The following is a 20,282-nucleotide window of genomic DNA, read 5'->3' as shown; positions in this document are numbered from 1 at the left end:
TCGCGAATCATAAAAGCAGTACACAAGCCCCAGATATTCTAGCAATTACAGAACAAAATAAACAGAACTCGTTATCCTCGCCTAATATATGTATCTATAAATTATATTTCGTGATTGCGAGTAGCGAAAGGAAAAAAATGTAATTACATTTGGCGTGGAAATAAATCCTTCGTAATAGGGGATTAACGAAAAAACGTACACGTTATGTTAATATGGCGTTAATGTTTGAAATTTCTCGAAGAAATATGTACATTTATTAACATAATAAAACAGAAAAACTATATCGCGTACTCATTTATTTTTCTTTTGACGTGAGATCTGGTTTCGATGACATCAAGATTATCAGACTAGTGGGAGAAAACAGCAGTAGCATAAGAAAATGTTAAAAGAATTGTCATTTAATGATTAAGAAATTCATATTATTTTTTGACATATCATCAAAGATGAAGAATATGGAAGTCTGGGCATTTACGGGGCTTACGACCGTCATAGGCTGGTTTGAGTGATCACTTTACACACGTGTAACATTCACCAATTCTACCCATTATTGACAACCACACTACTCAAATTCTTGGAATTTCTATTTATACGAACCAATTTTGAAACATTGTTCTTGAATCACGAAACTTGTTCACAAATTGGAGAAAATCTAGATTTGTGAACTAGTATTTGGACACACTCAAAATGTTGTAGATTAAGAAATTCTTACTTTTACTATGTTTTAATATCTTTAAGTTCATGAATACTTTTCTACCGTTCTGGAGGTCCCGGGTTCGATTCCCAAGGGGGGTAATATAAATATAAGTGATTTTTTCACTGTAATATTTATTCAATATTATTACCCTGGACTGGTACCTGAAGCGGAGGGCTGATCACCTTTCCTTCATATGTAAACGATCAAGATAACACTGCGTTTATATGACACAGTGCCCTATGCATCATTGGGGTGCGGATAGGGGTTTTATTTTTATATTTATTATACTTTTCTATGCATAATTTAACGTTTCTTTAAATCTTGTAATCTTCATTTTGTATTAACTATATTAAACTTTTATGTTGATATCAGCGTAAAAATATATATATATATATATATATATATATATATATATATATATATATATATATATATATATATATATATATATATATATATATATATATATATATATATATATATATAAATTTTTTTCATTAAACATTTGTGTTAGACCACATTTTTGAGTTAATTAATTAAAACGCGACTAGTTTCGAGAACAATTTTCACTAAGAGGCTAAAATACAAATAAACAAGCAATAAATATTCTTGGTCAAGAAATGGAAAACTAGTTTAAACTTAAAATCATCAAATTAAATTTTTTTCGAAAAAATTATGTAACAAAAAATCATCACTCCACAAAGTTTATACCAACTTAAATAAATGAAATAATGTTTATTGATTTTCTACCCATATGTGCGTTTATTTTAAAATTCATGTTTCGCCTTACACGGACATTATCTGTTTTGCATTGAGTGCATTCATATAAACAAGATACGCGTTCGAAATGTGTACAAAATGGAGTGCAATGGAGTTAAAAGGCTTATTATATACTAGTTCCTTAATTTCCGAACAGACATGCCATCTCTCTTTGGAGAAACCAAATTAAAAGGAGAATTCTACAATATCTGAAAAACATGCCACCTCTACTTTAAATGAAAAACGATTTTTTTTGCAAATTCATAGAAAAAATTACAAAAAGTATTGAAAAGCGAGATTGGGGGTGAATAAAAATAATAACACACCAGCGGTTAAGTATCACTTAAAAGAAGTTCAAAGGAGAGACAAAGTGAGTAAACAAAACGGAAAACTGCTTGTGAATTGAATTCCGAAACAAGTGGGATCTGTAAAACAAAAGGCAATCTAGATTATTTTTCTAACACTATTGAGGTCGCACGAGTAACTTTTCAATTGTTTCCAAAATAGAAATTCGTGTAAACACTATAGAGCTTACATGTTATGAAAGAGAATACTGTAAACATTTAACGTCTATGTAACTATAGAATGTTGTACTTAAAAAAGTTTGTCTTTTAAGGGAGGTAGCATTGAAGAATATACTTAGTTAATTTTTCTACAAAAATGTTAATAATATTAGTATATAACCAATCACCGTAAACAAAAAAGAGTATATTTTAAAGGTAGAAAACTTCTTAAATAATGATATCTTTAAAATCCTTCCAAATAACCCAACAAATAAATTCCAAGATAATATAAAAAATGCGATAAAATCATGTAAAAGCGATCTGTCGGTAAGTGGTTATATACTAATATTATTAACATTTTTGTTTAAAAAAAAAGGAAAAATGACTAACCACAAATTAAATGCTTTAAATATTAATAATATAGAGAATATGAAGAATATTAATATAAGTATTTGTATGTGTATATATATACATCTCCCGCTCCCATTCGCCACATATATTTATTTACGCATACCTGGTTATCTATTCGCTCCACATGTCCATACTCCTTTAAAGAACTTTTCTTAATCTTTACAATTATCCCTTGTTTAGCCTTACATTTCATTATTATCTTCGTTTTTCTGAGATACAATGATTTTTGCACACATTCGTCTGAGGAAGCGCATTTCAACAGCGTTCACTCTGCTTTCATCCTATAACGTAGGTATATCTGCATACCAAAGGTCGAACTCGACGGATAATCTATTTCATACCTGATATATTGCCTGGTACCGTCATGTCAAGTATCCAATGCAATATTATCCTTGGCTAGTTGAATACGTGGGATTAGATCTCATTGCACCAGATTCGATACGCGACGCTTGCAATCAGTAATCCGGTAACTTTATCTAGGTCTAATTATAATTCCTGCGCACGAATTACAGTCAACTATTGCAGTATTTGAAGGTTGTATTGGAAGGACAAACGGTCACTGACTTTCCTTATGCGACAAAGGAAATTTACAGATATTTAAAATACAATATATGAAAACAATACAAATGCCTCCTTACTTTCTCTCTTAACGATTCCTCTACTTTTTCTTCCTTACCTGACCCTATTTCCTTTTCCTACATAGTTTATCGAAATCATATACGATGTTGAAAACATTTTTTTGATTCATGTTGCAATTCATTAGGCAGGCACCGTGGCGTAGTTGGGTAGACGCTAGACTGCGAAACTGGGGTTAGGGGTTCGATTTCCACCAAGTGCAAAATAAATTCAAGAAAGATTTGTTTTCAATAGTTCCGGATGTTACAAGTATCTACTTTATTAGAGAGGTAGAAACGTTATATATTGAAATGTCTTGTATATTTACCAACTATTTTGTTTTATTTAAATATGTATTTTGTAAAAAAAAAATCAATAAAAAAAATATATGTTTGTTGTGTATTCTTCACGTTTGCCTTCCCTATCCTTACTATCCTACCTGAGGACAAGCTTCTTTAAGTAGAGGCTTTGAGGGTTATTCACTTTTTAAAACAATCGTAATGTATCGACGCACGTGTCACTTCAGATTTTAAGAAAAAGTGGTATTTTTCCAAGTAAAAATATATTTTTTTTAAATGTGTCTAAATGTTGTGTGTTCCGACGTACAAGTGAAGTGGATAAAGGTCCAGTGAAAGAAGGAAATGAAACTGAAGTGCAGTCGATCTGGCGGAGAGGGGAGGGGGGGGTGAGGGACCGGCAGAGGTTTCCAATAACCAATAACCAACTAGCAATAACCCATAACCGGCACGAAGCCGGCAATAACCGGAGACAATCCGGCTCCTGGCGACAATTCAACGCCTGTCAATAAAAGCGATGCAACCGACAATACGGTATACCACACATGAAAAGGTGGTACATTCGTATTTTAAACTAATTTATTAGTGTTTTATTTTATTTTATTTTATTTATTCGGGAATTGTACGGCTCACATATAAAAAAATGATATAATAAACAATAGTTACATTAACAATAATAAACATTACATTACATTAACAAAAAATAGTTACGTTAAAAAAAAGCCAATTAAACAATTCCACATTTATGTTATAAAACTATTAAAAAACACTCAGAGATTAAAAAAAAGGGTATTATATAAAATAATAGATTTAGCAGGAAGGAGAAGGAAAGGAGAGGAATTGATTATAATAACATAGATGAAGATGAATATGGAAGTCAGATGTGACATTCGCTATTCTACCCATGATCGACAACTGCACAACTCAAATTTCGGATGTTGTATTTGTGGACACCGTCTTTTACATGCGAGTTCTTGGCACCATCCATGGTTGACTTGAGATTTTTTTCAATTGGCAGAGACCTTTATTAAGCGTCTCCTATGTTTGTAAAATAATTCGTAAAAAATCTTACATACATTTTTTTATTTGAATTTATTTTTACTTTATCATATTGCAAATTCAATGACTTATGAAAAAAAAACACGAAGGATTTTATGCATTGTAAATTAAAACGTGCATTGTACAAGTATCCTTTTATCTTTTACAATATTTATACCTGTTTTCAATTCTTCAAAAACTACAAATTGTATTCTTTAGTTTAAGGCAAAAACATTTATTTTAATATGTTTTTCATTGTTTGTTGAATACAGCGTTTTGTCTCACGAGGCTGTGTTCATCCAAAGTGACTCCTTCGCTGAAACGTTTCACGGACTATTATTTACTGCAAATTGTATGGCTTGGAAATGCATTTGGATGTATTCCGATGGATCTGGGAATGCCGGGCGCATCCGTGGACAAATATTGTTTTCCAATTGCACACAAATGCAACGGCTGAAACGGACTTAAACGACTCCGTCTGAAACTAAAACTTCTAAGTGGTTTAACTTAACCACAATATAAAGGATAAGGTATAAATAAATGGAAGTAGCGCTTGAGTAATTTGATTATATGCAGTTAATTGCAAAATCCGCACTTAAGTGTACTTAAAGTGCAGATGTTGTTGCATTGGATTTATGCACGGCAACCTTGATAATAAATTACATACAAGCAAGGCGTTATTTTCATTTGAGGGTGACTAATGCGACGTCTGATTGCAATGCGTTATAAAGTATTATATAAACGCTCTTGAGGTAGTGTTTTACGAAAATGGACTAATAGTAATAGTAAGACTACTACTAGTACTACTACCATCACGCCGTTTCCCCGCAGGGGTAGGCAGAGAGGATGGAACGCCACACTCTTCTGTCCTGACATACACTCCTCGCCTCTTTCACATCCATATATCTTATTTTTTGACATCTCATCAAAGATAAAGAAGAATATGGAAGTCTGGGCATTTACGGGGCTTACGACCGTCATAGGCTGGTTTAAGTGATCACTTTACACACGTGTAACATTCACCAATTCTACCCATTATTGACAACCACACTACTCAAATTATATTCCATATATCTAGTCATACATGCCCTCCGATTACGCAGACTTTTGACACCGCCAGATTTTAGATTCTGATTGATCTGATCGTGCCAAGTCTTTTTCGGTCGTCCTCGTTCTATTTTCCCTCTCACATTCGCCACATACATTTTCTTAGTCATTCTCTCGTTATCCATTCGCTCCATATGTGTATACCACCGTAAAGAACTCTTCCTAATCTTTTAAATTATTCCTCGTTCAGCCTTACATTCCTTTCTTATATCTTCGTTTTTAATTCTGTCATACAATGATTTTCCACACATTCGTCAGAGGGAGCGCATTTCAACAGCGTTCACTCTGCTTTCATACTTCCTTTGCCAGTTCCATGTTTCGCTTCCATACATTAGTATCGGTCCTACCACGCCGTTGTGAACCGCTAGCTTGGCTTCCATGAACATATTCTTATTTGCAATCACTCTGTTCAAAGCACCATTTATTCTATTCCCTGCATTCACCCTTCTCAATATCCTTATCCACTTTTCCATCCCTTGTGAACATGCTACCTAGATATAAAAATTCTCGCACCTGTTCCAGGGATTCATTGTGCACGATAATCTTGCATTCTGTCAGTATTATTGTATCATAAATAATTAATATAATGAAACAGACAATCGCAAAAAAAAACTTAGATAAAAGTTTTATTCAATAAAAAATGTATCCATTGTAGTACCTAAGTAGTGTAGCCGAGTTGCTTAATCCTTGGCCGGACTACTCGTAAGTATTAAGTGCGGTCTCGCTATTTTCCGGCCCAAGTTCCCGCGGCCGTAAATTCCCCGCCGCTTGCTCTATGGACTTAGTGGATTATCCTCCTCTAGGCTCTATTGCTAAGTGTATTTTAAGTGCAACAGATATAAACTATTGTCTCAGACGCGCGATTTACAACATACAACGTCGCGAGGATTAATGAACTGCAAGCGAGCGGCCCGCTGCTTGCGCATCTAGACTCGGAGGACATTTTACTGAAACATTTATTTGAGACAAAGTATATGGAAATGAGAAAACATGGAGTAACAGAACTATCACCAATCCGACAAAGGTGCGCCTAGTGAAAGCATGGTGTTCCTGATCTGCATGTAAGGGGCAGAAACTTGGACCCTTACCTATTGCCAGTAATACATTATATCAAAAATAAATAATAATATGTACTTACGAAGGGGAGTTTTGTTGAGCCATTATTGTGTCATATCTGTAAAAAAGGAAAAATGCACATTAATACATAACTGCATAAGTGTAGAAAAAAAACGTTGACATAATATTAAATCGAAAATGACCTTGAGAGCTTAAGCAGGTCCCTTGTGTATGTAACAAATTTAAACCATTTATTATATAAGCAAAGTGAAAAATACTGCAACTCTAAAACCAACAACAAAACATACCGTCATTAATATTAAACAAAATTTTTGAAGTGTGTCCAAATATTCTCCATCTCCAATTAAAGAAGTTATTTAATTACAAGCTAATATAAAAAAAATGAAAAGGATATTTTCTGGCGTTTCTCATGTGTGTCGTTACAATCCAGAATGTGGACCTCATGTACAAATATAAGAGTCATCAATAGATGTCACAAGTGAAAATTCTAATGATTCTTGAACAATGTTTCGAAATTGGATCATTTATATATATATATATTTCTATATCGAAATTGGATCATTTATATATATATATATATATATATATATATATATATATATATATATATATATATATATATATATATATATATATATATATAAGTATATATATACATATATATATATATATATATATATATATATATATATTATATTATCCACTGACACTTCGTGATGGAATTGCATTTTTAATTTATTATTAGATTAAAACCAATATTTTTAGCTTTTCCACTTTTTTATTTGACCAGCGACCGGGTTTCGTCCTTACCGACATCATCAGACTGGTGAGAGGCTTTACAAATTTGTATGTTATATATAAAAGAAGGCAGGAGTTGATAACCATGATTTGATATAATTTTATGAGAAATTAATTTAATTTTAGTGAATTTAAGTATTGTATGATATTTTAAATATTTTTTTATAAAGGTTTTTTGTATTGAAAGCACGATTTTATATAAAGTTAAAATAGATTTGTATTTTTTGTAAATGAATTTAAATTATGTAACGAGGTATCAGGAAATGCTGGTTGACGGCTCCTTCCACTAAGCTGTGGTTGTCCGGGGGGAGTCCGAAGTTCTCTGAAATGTAAATTTCCCGGCAGTCATTTCTTATCGACAAGACTTTAAGGCATCTATTGTTTCTTTTCTAATGGGTAAAGTAAGGGAGAATGAATGTGTGTTACTTGATCATTTAATATGTCACTTGATCATTTAATATGTCTTTATTCACTTGATCATTTAATATGTCTTTAAAAAAAAAAAATTGTCATAATAAAGACATATTAAATGATCAAGTAACACACATTCATTCTCCCTTACTTTACCCATTAGAAAAGAAACAATAGATGCCTTAAAGTCTTGTCGATAAGAAATGACTGCCGGGAAATTTACATTTCAGAGAACTTCGGACTCCCCCCGGACAACCACAGCTTAGTGGAAGGAGCCGTCAACCAGCATTTCCTGATACCTCGTTACATAATTTAAATTCATTTACAAAAAATACAAATCTATTTTAACTTTATATAAAATCGTGCTTTCAATACAAAAAACCTTTATAAAAAAATATTTAAAATATCATACAATACTTAAATTCACTAAAATTAAATTAATTTCTCATAAAATTATATCAAATCATGGTTATCAACTCCTGCCTTCTTTTATATATAACATACAAATTTGTAAAGCCTCTCACCAGTCTGATGATGTCGGTAACGACGAAACCCGGTCGCTGGTCAAATAAAAAAGTGGAAAAGCTAAAAATATTGGTTTTAATCTAATAATAAATTATATATATATATATATATATATATATATATATATATATATATATATATATATATATATATATATATATGTATATATATATATATATATATATATATATATATATATATATATATATATATATATATATATATATATATATATATATATATATATATATATATATATATATATATATATATATATATATATAAATATATATATATATATATATTAAATATAAAGGTATACATACATACAGGTTGTAGTGTATTTTATTTTTAAAACAAAATATAATAATAAAACCCCTATCCACACCCTAATGGTGCAAAGGGCACTGTGTCATATAAACGCTTTGTTATCTTGATCGTTTACACACGAAGGAAAGGTGATCAGCCCCCCGCTTCAGGTACCAGTCCAGGGTAATATTAAATAAATATTACAGTGAAAAAATAACTTATATTTATTTGACCCCCTCTAGGAATAGAATCCGGTGCCTCCAGAACGGTAGCCGAGCGTGCTGACCATTACACTACAGACGCGGACAAACATATATTACCGAATCGTATATAATATCATACTAGGACGTGTTTCATTTTCTCTGAAATATGTCTATCAACAGTTAAAAAAACTATCATAACTTCTGGAATAACAAAAAAGCCCATTGAATAACGGGGAAAACGATAGGAATCTGAAAGTGAAAACTTTATTTGGGCGCCAGAACAAAGAAGATTTTTGCGAACAATGGCAGAAAGTAAATGAAAAGCGGTAAGCCCGGCAATAGTAGAAGTAAGGGAAGTTTTAGCCTTACGTGGGCAAAAAGGCTATAGTCGTAAATTCAGAGGAATGTCATACCATTATAATGGTAGGTTGCTTTATACGAGAATCGTATTGCCCTAGAATGCAGTAAAAAAATATTACGAAGCGCTTGTGATTTGACTGGTGTAAAACACGTTTAGTGGTGCTTTAATAATGTTATAAAAATGATTCATTAATATTTAATATGTAATTTTCACTTTTAATTTATTTATTACTAACATAAATTGTATACATTTATTAAAATAACAATTTTTAACATACTTAAAAAATATATATATTTTGTAGTGACCCCATCAAGCCACCTTGTGTGTCTTGTCGTTGGATTTCTTTTTTAATACATTTTTATTGTTTTTAACCATTTTAACCTCATATACACATAAAAAAGAGAGAAAAATTAAGAATATATACATTTTACGACTTTCATAAAATTAATTCTTGATCTTTTAGTTTGCATTTGTTCCATATTTTATTTTGACCTCTAACCTCCGTCGGCAACAAATTAAAAATATTCGATATCTCAACATGGATAAAGAAAAATATAGGAATTGTAGAAGACCTAATGCAAAATTTATTCATTGTATTAGGCATTAACAGGACTTTAATACCTGTCATAGGCTTATTAGTGATCACTTTATACGCCGCGTAACATTCACCATTCTACCTATGAGTGAGAACCACACTACTCAAGTTTTTAGAAGTTGTACTTATCCTTCGATTGACATTTTTTACATGCAAATTCTGGTCACCATCTATGATAGTCAATTTAAGTTTTTTTTTTAATTAATTTTTAATTTAATTTTAATTAATTTAATTTTTAATTTTTAATTAATAATTTAGCACATTCATGAAATTTATGTAAGTTTTTTCCCTGAATGCCTCTAACTTCCAGTCTTCTTCAACTATGTTGAGATATCAATAAAAAAAATAACTCCTCTGGGACAAAATCCACATTTGTGCACAAAGATCTGGACACGCTAAAAAATATTGTAATACAAATTAATTTTTGCTCGGTAAACACCATTTTTTCTTGAAACTTATTGTGACACGTGTTTCGATGCATTGGGCATCATCGAACACCGTGATAGTGGTATTTACCAAGTTTCACACTGAAAGCATTGTGAAGCTCTATTTTTGTAAAATACTACCTCAAGGGCGCTTCGCTGTGATGTTCGCTGGATAGCCGTTAGAGCAAAAGTTCAAAGTGAACTTTAAAACTTTTTAGGCAAGTACTTATATGATATATTTTGTATATTAAAAGCATTGTTAACTTTGTGGTATGGTAAAATAACATTATCCTTTTTTATTGAAATATATACTAAAATAACATAATAGAATAAAATTTAAAATAAAAATAATATTCCATTCACAGGTTTTCACGTAAGTAATCTAAACATAAAAAATAAACTGTCATATACATAAAAGTACAACTATATAATAAACTTACATTAAATGTTTTTCATCAAATAACATAAATTTTCTTTATCAGATAGTCAAATCGTAGTCGTATAGGAGAAAGTGACCAACTAACAAACGTAAAATGTTCAGGAGGGCCATTTAAGACACTTTTGCTTGGCAACAAAATAAACATCAATGCAGTTAGTGATTTTTAACAAGTCAATATATTATACTTCCAAGTTTAAAATCCTTTGGGATGTTTTCAGGGCAATAGTAAGCAAGTAAGATATCAAATAGTCAATGATCACGTTTTTGTAAAAAAAAATGCACTTGGTCACTTTCTCTTGTATGACTACGAAATAGACATCAACAATATTTCTCTTAAACATATTAAAAGAAACATTATTGATGTCTATTTCAATAAGCATCACATTGCACATATCGTAGGCTCGATTTAAAAATGAATTTTGGTAGGACTTGGTGTGCATTTTAGAGAATTTAAATAAAGTTTTGTATTATCTATTTTCTTATCATTCAAGTGGTATTACACAAAATGAACTTTGAATGATATGGAGGTTGTTTACTGTTTATTAAACCATTTTTTTTCTAAATATTTTTAAGATGTTAGTATTTCTTTTAGAAAAATAAAAAAGCGCAATAACCATTTTTAGTATTTTTCCTTACCTTAGAAGTGTGGCCAAAAAACGATCCCTGAAATGGCGCCTCGAGAACTATTGACAAAATGATTTTCATCACAGTTCACCCTTTTGTGGGTCTTCATGTATAAAATATTTTCTAGCCTTTTAGTGAACGGAGACGGGAGATGAGACGCGATAGTCGGGTACTTCCCGCCATGCCATCGTGCACCCTTAGAATGACAAGGTTGCAACCAACAAAAATCGCGAAAACAAGATACATGGTAAGCGTGCAATAGTGCGACGATCCATAATGACCCATAACACTCTCAGGTATATTTGAGTGCCGTATAAAATACTGATGTGATTTTTATTTTAAATAGAAATTTAAGGTATTATAAAGAACCCAATTTTTTGTTTACCTCCGTAGGGTAGTGGTCAGCAAAATTGGCTACAGTGCTGGAGGTGTCGGGTTCGATTGATAGGTCAAAATAAATATGAACGTCTTTTCACTAAACTATTAAATACAACCCAGGACTGGCACCTGAAGTTTAAAACTGATCACCTTGCCTTCATGCATTTAACGATTAAAATAACACTGCTCATATACGATGCATTGCCCTATGTACCATCGGGTGCGACACATAACACTCATCTCTAACTTGAAAAAATCATAAGTGTGAAATGATTCGATTTGACGTTGAAGGATGTGTCTGTTAAAGCTGTTTTTGTATCTGTGAGAATAGTCACTGTCATATTGTCACCTTTTTTTTCATCATACACATAATAAGAAATAAAAATTCTCAATAAAGTGTCTTCACTGAGTTTTCCTGTGCCGAGGGTACATTTGACATTTCTTGTTTATAAAACTTATGAAATAATATTTGTTTACGATATGCAATCAATGAATGACCAAATTATGCGATCTATTACGAATCGAAAATTATATTTATAATTAAATTGATATACTTATATTTATAAAGAATTTTAATAATATTTAAGTAATTAATATTACGCAATATGGGCATAGAGAACAGAGCGCTACACTACTGTGCATAAATCTGAAAAAAATCATGGATCTTCTCTAACACAAGCTCCGAATATTCCGACTCATGACCTGACCACTTTCAACTATTTCGGATGTCGTCTATATTGAAATTCATTGATGATATGTAAAAGATTCATAATTAAGTAGATTCTAAATGGAACCTTGTTATTCTAGGAGTTTCCTCGCCGACGGTCGTTGAGCGCTCTGACGTTTGAGCAGTCCACTTCATTGCATATTCATGGACAAATCACGGCTGGGTCTGGGGGATGAGGTAGCGGGGCTCACCGACGCTAAGGGAGGCACCTCACGACCACTAAACTGGATGTGCAACGACTCCGTTCTTTCCCCGCTCTATAAAAATCTCATTTTATACATGGTTCACGTTGGGAGTGAGCTTAGCGTGAAATAAGAAATCAGTTACGGACGAATTCTGAGTTGGGACGTTGTCCCCGCAAATGATTGATATATGTACAGTATAATCTAACCGACCAAAATATTATAGAATAAAGTGTGTGTGTATGTTTTGTTAATGTTTATATGTACTAAATAAGAAACCATCACGCCATTTCCCGGCAGGTGGGCAGTGGGAATAGAACACCATACCACTTTGTCTTTGCAAACATTCTTCGCCTGACACATTCATACATGTCCTCACACATACTCGCCAATTATTCCGACTTCTGAGCTGATTAATTTCAAGTAATTGACATACTTGATCATGCCAAGTGTTTTACGGCCTTACTCTTCTACTATTTCCAATTACATTCGCCTCGTAAAATTGTTTTAACGTTCTTTCCTCACTCATTCGTTCCACATATCCAAACCACCTCGGCACACCTTTTTTATTTTTATAGAACTTATCTCAGCTTTACATTCTTTTATAATTTCATGATAGCAGAGAAGACCTGCAGGCGCTGGTGACAAATGTTTATAATGTGTGCGAGGAAATTTATTTAATAAAGGAAAAAAAAACAAAAATCGTTATTCAAGTTTTACTTGGTAAATACCTATACTTTTAAAATCTTTTGAGACACTTATTTCGATGCATTTCGCATCATTTTCAACACCGTATGTGAAGCTAAGTCTATATTTTAGAGTTGTGTCCTAAGGACGCTGAATGATTGGAGGTAGGAGCTATTTTTCATTTAGATTTATTTTATTATTATTATTTTAATAGCGGTATGTACCAAGTTAAACTTAAATTATTAATGAAAACGAAAAAAATCAATAAATAATGACGTAAACAGTGCAAAACAGATCTTACCCGAATAAAAATACTTACTTTATTATTTTCCTAAACAACAATTTCCGTAACGTTACCACCATTTAGATATTGAAATTATAAAATTAGCCCCATTTTCTAGCTGTAGAATAAGAGGATATTGAAAAACCCTTAATCTAAGGGAGGATAATAATACATAAGTAATACAGCCGGATCGTCAGCATGATAAGCTCTATTTGGGCTTGTATTAAAAGTTCCCTAATCTACCGTCTTGTTTGCGTGAGGTCGGAACACTTTTTACAGAGGATTAATTAAATTCGGCAAACTGATTTAATTAGGAGCGGGATACACAAATTGTCCGAGAAGGGATGTATAATGTTCCGACCCCCGCGAAGTTAGGTTGTGATTTTTTGCAAAAAATCAAATTACAGTTGGAAACAAAAGATGATATTACGAAATCTGACCCAAGAGCCAAAAAAACAACAGCAAACGTAACTGCTTTCGTTTCATAAATTATTTCATACATACAATATTTCCAGTAATATTTTATGACCGTATTTAGTCGAAGTTAATTCAAGATATTTTCGCTAGACTATTTATTTTACACATAACTAACTAACTAATTAATCATTAGCGCCGCAATCCGCAGGGGTAGGGAGAGAGAATAGAACGCCTCGCCACTCTGCTTTCGCAAACATTATTCGCCTCTTGCACATTCATTCATCTCCTCATACAACATACCAACCGATTATTTACTACTATTATTGACTATTTATTCACGTAACCTGACTGCTTTTAAGTATTTTACCTACTTGATCATGTCCAAGCTCTCTTCGGTCTTCCTCGGCTCCTATTTTCAGCTACATCAAACTAATAAATTTGTCTTACCGTTCTTTCCTCACCCATTTGTTCCACATGTCCAAACCGTCTGTACTCGCCTTTCTAAATTTCATCGATAGTGCTTATTCGAGCATTTCTCACGCCGCTTTCCGCAAGGGTAGGCAGAGAGAATAGAACGCCACACCAATGAGTCTTTGCCAACAATCTTTGCAATTCACAAGTACCTACTACTACTACTACTATCACCGCAGGGATAGGCAGAGAGGATGGAGCGTCACACTCTTCTGTCCTGACATAAACTCCTAGCTTCCTTCACATCCATACATCTAGTCATACATGCCCTCCGATTACGCAGACTTTCGAAACCACCAGATTTTAGGTTCTGATTCATATTTAAGTTTCTGATGGATTCACAAGTGGTGACAAACACAGGAATCGAACAAGGAATGCTCACGTGAAAAAATTTTGTTTTTGTTGTTCTTTTTGTTTGTTTGTTTGTTTTACTCAGTTTTTTATTTATTTACTAATTATATAAAAACTACGCAGCTGTAAAAGGCAGGCCCACCGCAGGCCGTATCTTATTGCAGGGGAGGGGGTAATTTTATTTTAATATTATTCCAGATTTTATGGGGCTGTTTTGAATGTGCCATTTAAAACAATGAGAGTAAAAGCTCGCTCTGGACAATAAAGCGCACAAGACGCCCAAAAGTGATAAAAACTTTATTTGAAGCCTGTTTTAAAGCAATCATTTAAAGCTTCTCGAACGATCTTCCTCAACTTTTAATTTGCGAGACTCTGCGAGGAGAATCTTAAAAGGGTATCTAGGGGAAGGAACCGATGTAATGAAATTTACAAATTAATAAAATCACTTTACGATATCATGCCGCCCTCCATGATCGCCGAATAAATCGACTTAAATAATTACGACAGTCAGTTTGTTGTGGTAACTATCTTGGATTTACTACGCGATAAAATGAAATACTCCGTGAGCACCGAATTTGTGCAAAACGCTATACTGTATTTTAACCCTTTTAAAGAACAGTTTTATAGACAGTTTGAAATTATGATGGGCAGATATTTTTTTAAGGATTTAAGGAATGAATTTCCGAACTTTGAAATGATATTTTTTGTATATATTTAAAGCATTGTTGACTTTGTGGTATTTCAATATCCTTCTCTATTTTAAAGTGGTATTACAAACAGTGAACTATAAGGAGAGTGTCATTCTTTTTAAATTATGATTATTTTTTTCATAATTTAATTAATCACATTGCTGGTAATACAAAATTATTTTCAAACAGTTTTCAGAAACTATAAAAAATATATAATGTATACATGAAAAATGTAATGTATTGTATAAAAAAAAAACAGAAATGATTTCATATAATTCATAACCGCTCCTCTTCTAAATTTTAAAAAGATTTCAGCTTTTTAAAAAGATTATAAAACAACATACACATTACTAGTAATAAAAATATATTTAGAACAATTTCCAGAGTTTCTAGAAACTTCTTGATGCAAAAAATAATTTTTTGAAAAACCTTAAGCAAAAAAAAATAGAAATGATTTGAAATCATTTATAGCCGCTCCTCTTTTAAATTTCAAAAAGATTTCAGTTTTTTTTTTTATATTATAAAATAACCTACACATTGCTAGTAATAAAAATATAAGTTTCTAGAATCTTCTTTATATAAAAAAAAATATTTGAAAAACCTTAAGAAAAAAAAACAGAAATGATTTAATATCATTCATAACCGCTCCTCTTTTGCATTTAAAAAAGCTTACAGCGGGACCAGGATCTACGAATAACGGCACTTTACTCAAGTTTTTCAGATATAAGTTTCATAAAAAGACAATAAAACGTTTTTCAAATGTTTTGTCCCAGGATAAGGGTTTTCCATTCGAAGTTCTGGGCCGTACAACTTGAATGCAAGACAATATTTCTAAGGGCACCATCTGGTTTAGTGCAGTCATAAAAGAAACGGAACAGCCTGCCAATCAAACTCGACTACGCCACTGCAATCACGGGAGCGGACTAAGGAGCACTCTATTTAAAAATATATTAATTATTTTCATGCATATGAGAGATGTTCGAACGGTGATATAAGGAAAGAATGCGAGGCTAAGATTAGCATTATCGACCAAGAAAATCTTGATATGATGAAGTATTTGAAATATTTTTAATTGGTCAGATAAGGAACCTACTATGGAATGTATAGAAGTAAAGCATGGATTTGCCAAAAGAAGGATGAAATAATACCGAGTGTAGTCGAAATGTATTTATGATATATCGCTCACTCCTTTCAAGAACGTAATAAATCAAAAAACTTGATTTTTCAGGAGAACGTTCTTAAAGTTTAAAAATATAATACAATGTAAAAAAATAAATATCAAGACTCTTATTGAACTATTTACTGTGCAACAGATCTTTTAAGGTAAAACCTGAAAGTTTTTTCTCCATTTGAAAAATATTTAGTACTTATGTATATTCAAAAAATTATTATACAATTTCTTTTCTTGAAAATGCAAAAACAACACTTTCTGCCCTGTAGCGGGTAAATATTAAGGTAAAAATATGACGCTTTTGCTGGGATTTAGTACATTTTCTGGGCATTCCGAAAACATGCACAACTGAAAATTGACGATTTTTGATTTATGACGTTCTGGAAAGGAGTGTGCGATATGTTTCTGTGTCGATATAAGGAAAGAATGCGAGAGCTTTAAAAAACACTCAAATAACTCCTTAGTGGAGAAAACCCAGATTTGTGTAAAAATACTACTACTACCATCACGCCGTTTCCCCGCAGGGGTAGGAAGAGAGGATGGAACGCCACACTCTTCTGTCCTGACATACACTCCTCGCCTCCTTCACGTCCATACATCTGGTCATACATGCCCTCCGATTACGCAGACTTTTGACATCGCAGATTTTAGGTTCTGATTGATCTGATCGTGCCAAGTCTTTTTCGGTCGTCCTCGTTCTATTTTCCTTCTCACATTTGCCAGGTATATTTCATTCGCTCCAAATGTCCATACCACCGTAAAGAACTCTTCCTAATCTTTTCAATTAATCCTCGTTTAGCCTTACATTCCTTTCTTATATCTTGGTTTTTATTTCTGTCATACAATGATTTTCCACACATTCGTCTGAGGGAGTGCATTTCAACAGCGTTCACTCTGCTTTCATCCTTTGCCAGTTCCATGTTTCGCTTCCATACATTAGTGTCGGAACCATCACGCCGTTTTGAACCGTTTCCATAGAACTGAGTAAAAGTATATTTTTTTTAAAGATAAATATTTGTGTTTTATTTTATTATTATTTACAAAACCACATTCACAATCCCATTTCATACTGTTTCTGTGAGCATCAGCGACTGATTATTAGAAATAAGTATCAAATTGTGGTAGAGTGGGTTCGAACCGAGAAACTCTGACTCAAGAGTCCGCGACACTAACCACAGGACCACAATCTGACACTTTATACATGATAGCTTAAACCAGCCAAATGCCAGGTCGTAAGCTCTGGTATAATCAGATTTTCTTTCGTGAAAAAGGGAAGAATGATGCATGTATCACATCAAGTTGAGAAAAAAGAAATACTGAAATATGTAACTCCAGTACTAAGTAACTATGTGGAGAAACCCAGATTTGTGAACAAGTATTTGGACACAGTCGAAATGTTGTATTTTATATTGTGTGGATGTTTATATGTTTAATCTTCTTCTTCCTGGCTTCATCCCAACTTATCATCTTTGTAGACTATTGGAGTCAGCTCTCCTCATCCTCATATTATGAAGCGCCCTTGAGGTAGTATTATATGAAAATGGCGCTCCATAAATTATCCAAATTTATTATTATTATTCAGTTGTCTCACATCCGGCCCACATGTTCGCATGGTGAAGATGAATCTTGACGAGGAGATAAATTGAAATAGTTTCAGAGCACTTGCACTAGTGTACAGAGAGCGGGAGCCGTTCGGGATAAAGCTGACTCGACTCGAGATACCCGGGACGCACATGTGAGTGGGCCATCCCTCGCTGCCTCGGGGGTGACGGGCGGGACATTTCCTTGGCGAGATTCATAAGATGACAATTGCACATAAAGCTAATGCGCTCTTAATGATATCCGCATTCCGTAGCCAGGATTCAAATGAATACGGGATCTTTCCTTGAATTACACAGGATTAGATACATGCTTTGTACTGACATTTCTTGGTGGAACTGCATTTTACATAATAAAATAACAACTATATAGTTTACTTACGCGGAATAAAATATATATTTGTTATTTTACTGTATAATAACAGGATGTTCTAACTGTTTTGTGTGTTTTAAGTATTACTACAATTAATTGATGTGGTTGTTAATCATGGGTAGAATTGGTGAATGCTACACGTGTGTAAAGTGATCACTTAAACCAATCAATGACGGTCGCAAGTCCCGTAAAGCCAGACTTAAAACGTAACTTTGTTTTAAAATCACTATAAATATTTAATTATAACTTAATTATAATATCAACCGGTCAGCTTCGAAACCGGTAGACATTACAATTAAGTTATAATTGAATATTATAGTGATTTTAAATCAAAGTAACGTTTTTTATAAAATGGAAAATCACAAAGTCAGTGCTTCAAATATAAATAAAATTATATTCCACATTCTTCCCCATCAATATTGCAATGTCAAAAAATTATATAAAACATAACTCCTAATTGGAGTTAATCCAGACTTGTGAACAAGTATTTGGACACACTCAAAATGTTGTATATATTATAGATTGTGTTCTCAAAAGAATACGACACTGATAAAAAAAATGGTTTCGTACGATATTTTGTTTAACATAAAGAACTGGTTTTTGTAATTTTGCTTACTATTTTTTCTTAAGTTTAAACATGTACAGTAAATATTTTAAAACGTGGTATCGGTAGGTATTATTCTGACTGCATTAAACCGGCCGTTAAATTTGAGTATCGGCAATTAGTAATAATATCAATACAGCGACGCTATTGCAAGCGCTCAGCTTGCGAGTACCTACGTCATCTCGAGGGAGGAGATTTGCAGCCCTTACGCGGATAGCAGCCGGCAGCTGAGACTCCCGTCTGCCGTAAAACGGCTCGTTAAATCGGGATAATCGTCATCGGTTCCTACTCCCCGCTACGCTGCTGCCCTGGGAGCGCATCTTAGTTCGGGAAATCCACGTCAAATTACGTACTGCAAGTACAAGTTCACGATGGAAACGTTATTGTATCGATCTTAACAAGAGTAAAAATACAAAATATGAGAATCGATATTTAAAATAATGTCAAATTATGATTTTAATGATATTACTTATTTAAACTTTATAAAATTAAACAACTTTGTTTTAACCACCTTTTTCTTATTAGTTCGAGTTGAAAATGCCATTGAAATACTACATTTTAATAAGTAAGTAAACTCATTGCATAATTTGGAGATTTTGGAAATTAAAAAAGCGATATGACAAAATTAAAATATTATTAATAATCAATTAAATTTCAGTAACAGTCCTTATTGATATTTTTCGAATTTCTGTTCTTAAAAATTATGCACAGTAGGTTTTTGTATGTGTTCTCCACTTTACGTATGCGCGCGCGGCTTCATACTGTTTTTTGGGTGATTCCATTAGTTGTTATTTGGGGTTGCTACGCAATGCGTAATAAAAATAACATTCAGGATTTTTTACGGAGTGTGTAGAAGTTTTTGGTAAGGGAATGTAATGAATTATGAGTATTTTAATGTTTTTAATGTTTCAGAATTTAATAAACCCTGATGATGACAAGGTTTTTGTCGAAACCGGTAGGTTAAAGTGTACTTTTAATAAAAAAGTGGTTAAAACGAAGTTGTTTAATTTTATAAAGTTTATAAAATGTGCCATCAAGTATCTGCGAAAAACATTAAAGAAATTTTAATTGTTTATTTTTGTTAATTCTAGACCTTGAAGCGAAGTTTGCAAGTCTCTTGGGTTTATGGTTTCATTCATTTGTTATTTGTTGCCAGCGGAG

The 20,282-nt window shown here is 32.6% G+C and overlaps 1 protein-coding gene across 1 annotated transcript in view; it reads right to left on the bottom strand.

Annotated features, from left to right (window-relative positions):
- Nucleotides 1–20,282, bottom strand: part of LOC148313611 (uncharacterized protein CG43867) — a 481,259-nt gene that overhangs the window by 365,480 nt on the left and 95,497 nt on the right. The window contains exon 4 of the mRNA XM_088260074.1: nt 6,562–6,597. The gene's annotated coding sequence lies outside the window, so the exon portion shown is untranslated. The remainder of the gene's footprint in view (nt 1–6,561; nt 6,598–20,282) is intronic.

The sequence above is a fragment of the Brachycentrus maculatus genome, unplaced genomic scaffold, assembly GCF_059751285.1.
Source record: "Brachycentrus maculatus isolate JH-2025_06_01 unplaced genomic scaffold, ASM5975128v1 h1tg000007l, whole genome shotgun sequence".
Lineage (NCBI taxonomy): Eukaryota > Metazoa > Arthropoda > Insecta > Trichoptera > Brachycentridae > Brachycentrus > Brachycentrus maculatus.
The sequence above is the reverse complement of the archived record's forward strand: the minus strand, read 5'-3'. Positions and strand labels throughout refer to the sequence as shown.